This window comes from Gossypium hirsutum, chromosome A10, assembly GCF_007990345.1.
Source record: "Gossypium hirsutum isolate 1008001.06 chromosome A10, Gossypium_hirsutum_v2.1, whole genome shotgun sequence".
Taxonomy (NCBI): domain Eukaryota; kingdom Viridiplantae; phylum Streptophyta; class Magnoliopsida; order Malvales; family Malvaceae; genus Gossypium; species Gossypium hirsutum.
The window spans coordinates 75,711,642-75,714,268 of record NC_053433.1 but is presented as its reverse complement, the minus strand read 5'-3'; the positions used below and the strand labels follow the sequence as shown (position 1 = coordinate 75,714,268).

Sequence of the window (2,627 nt, the reverse complement as noted above, 5' to 3'; positions counted from 1 at the left end):
ATTGTTTCAATACCAAGATGAGTTTCTCTTCTTGCTCAGTAGTTAATTCTACTGAAACAATCATAGACAGAGTAGAAGAGTTACCTAAATAAACATATTTTAAATGTAAAGGAAGTACCTTGAGTTTTAATTTAGGTGGCTCCTCGATTGAAGCTTTTGGTTGGGCATAATCCCTATTCTCTACCTCCAAAGATTCAAAGCGGGATTGCAAATTAAATCTCCTTTGATTAGCTTTTAACAAAGCTAAGTAATCATCCTCCTCTTCATCATTTGGAGGATCTGATGTCAAAATTCGTTCCAATGGGTCTTCAACATAGTTGATCCTTTTCCATGATTAAATCCTCTAAATTGGACACTGCAGAACAATCATCAATTGTGTCAGGAAATCATATAAACTTAAAAATGTTAAATGTTACCTAATCATCCTGAACACGCATAGTAAGGTCGCCCTTCTGCACATCAATAAGGGTCCTTCCGGTTGCTAAGAACGATCTTCCTAAGATGATTGGCACCTATTTTTCTGCTTCAAAGTCTAGAATCACAAAGTCAGTAAGAAAGATAAATTTGTCTACACGTACCAATACGTCCTCAATATTTCCTTCTGGATGTGCTAAGGATCGATCTGCTAATAGAAATGTAACTGTAGTAGGTCTAACTTCACCTATACCCAGCTTCCTAAATATTGTTATGGGCATCAAGTTGATACTCGCACCCAAGTCACATAGTGCCTTACCACAATATGTTGCTCTAATGTTGCAAGGTATGGTAAAACATCCAGGATCCTCCAATTTCAAGGGTATCTTGTCTTGAAGATATACACTGCATTCCTTCGTTAGGGCTACCGTCTCAAATTCTCCAAGCCTTCATTTTTTAGATAGGATATCCTTCATGAATTTTGCATAGTTCGGCATTTTTTCAAGTGCTTCAACCAATGGGATGTTAATGTGAAGTTCCTTGAGTACGTTTAGGAACATTTTGAATTGAATTTCTTGCTTCTGCTTCTGATGTCTTTGAGGGTAGGGTGGTGGAGGTTTCTTTACTGGAAGTGGTTGTGCATCTAACAGAGTTGCTAGTTGAGTAGAATTAGCTGGTTCTGAAGTTACCTTGTCAGATTTTGCATATTCTGGTTCTTGTGAAACTGGAATTTCAACACTCAGTTGAACGTCCTCTGAGTCTTGAGCATGAGCAGGCTCCTTTTGAACTTCAACGGTGTTGGGCTCTAATGTATTTCTGCTCCTCAATGTCAATGCTTTACAATGCTCATTCCCTGGATTCTTTGGATTCTCCATATCACTAAGTAAAGCATCTTGTGGTCGGTTTTCGAGTTCTGTTGCAAGCTGACCTATTTAGTTTTCCAGGTTTTTCAATGTAGCTGTTTGGCTTTGGATTAAGGCATTATTCCTGGCCATGTATGCCTTCAAGAAATATTCTAAGCCACTGGATGGTTCAACTTGGGTTGGTTTCTGAACTTTTAGGGGAAAACTAGGTGGCTAGGTCGATCTAGGTTGGGCATATGTATTACTGGGTCCAGCCCTTGGTTACTCTAGGAGAAATTTGGGTGGTTTCACCATGATGGGTGATAGAAATTGGATTGCAGTCCTTGCCTTCCTCGATTTTGGTTTTGGTTACCCATGTAATATACAGATTTTGGGTTTGATGGACATTTTTCAAACAAATGTCCTTCCTTACAATAGATACAGGCTATATTTTCAAAATGATTTGGTGGCTGTGCTGCAAAACTATTAGACCCATTAGTAGTAAGATTTTTTAACATTAAAGATATTGATGATACCTGAGATGCGAGTGAAGTAAGAGTGTCTACTTCATGTATTCTAGCAACTCGTCTTCCTGATGCTACTCGATTGGTTGGCCATTGATAATTGTTGCTGGCAATCCTCTCAATGATTTTGTAAGCCTCATTATAAGACTTAGAAAGGAGAGCACCATTAGCAGAAGCGTCCACTACTATCCTCATGTGGGCATTAAGACCATTATAAAATGTCTCAAGTTGGATGCAATGTAGGATTCCGTGATGAGGGCACTTTCATAATAATTCTTTGTACCATTCCCATGCCTCATACAAGGACTCATCATCCATTTGTTGGAAGGCAGTGATTTCATTTCTTAACTTAGCATTCTTTCTAGGCGGGAAATACTTCATAAAGAATCTTTCTGCTAACTCTTGCCATGTGGAAATTGAATTTGGTGGCAATGAGTTGAACCAGGCTCGAGCTCTGTACCTTAGTGAATACGGGAACAACTTCAATCGTAATGCGTCTTCGGGAACTCCGACTAACTTGAAAGAGTCACTCATCTCCATAAACAGTCTTAAGTGGAGATGAGGATCTTCGATAGGCATTCCATGAATTGGCCCACAATCTGAAGCATTTGGAACATCATTGGCTTTAGCTTGAATTGTTGTGCCTCAATTTCGGGTCACCTAATACCCGGATTAAGATCATGAAATACTAGCACGACATACTGTTTTAAAGCTCTATCCCTATCATCAGCAATAAGGATAGAATTTTGAGTAGGGTTTGCTCCGTTTCATTGATTTAGATTTTCAAAGTTCATCTCTTCAGTCCTTCTCTGACTTGCTTGTCTTCTACGTTGTCGAAAAGTTCGTT

At 39.0% G+C, this 2,627-nt stretch overlaps 1 non-coding gene across 1 annotated transcript; it reads left to right on the top strand.

Moving 5' to 3' along the window:
* Positions 1 to 2,024: 2,024 nt before the first annotated feature.
* On the top strand, positions 2,025 to 2,131 carry LOC121208851 (small nucleolar RNA R71). The gene has a single exon (XR_005903975.1). It is a non-coding gene; the product is annotated as a small nucleolar RNA R71 (small nucleolar RNA).
* The last annotated feature ends 496 nt before the right edge of the window (positions 2,132 to 2,627 follow it).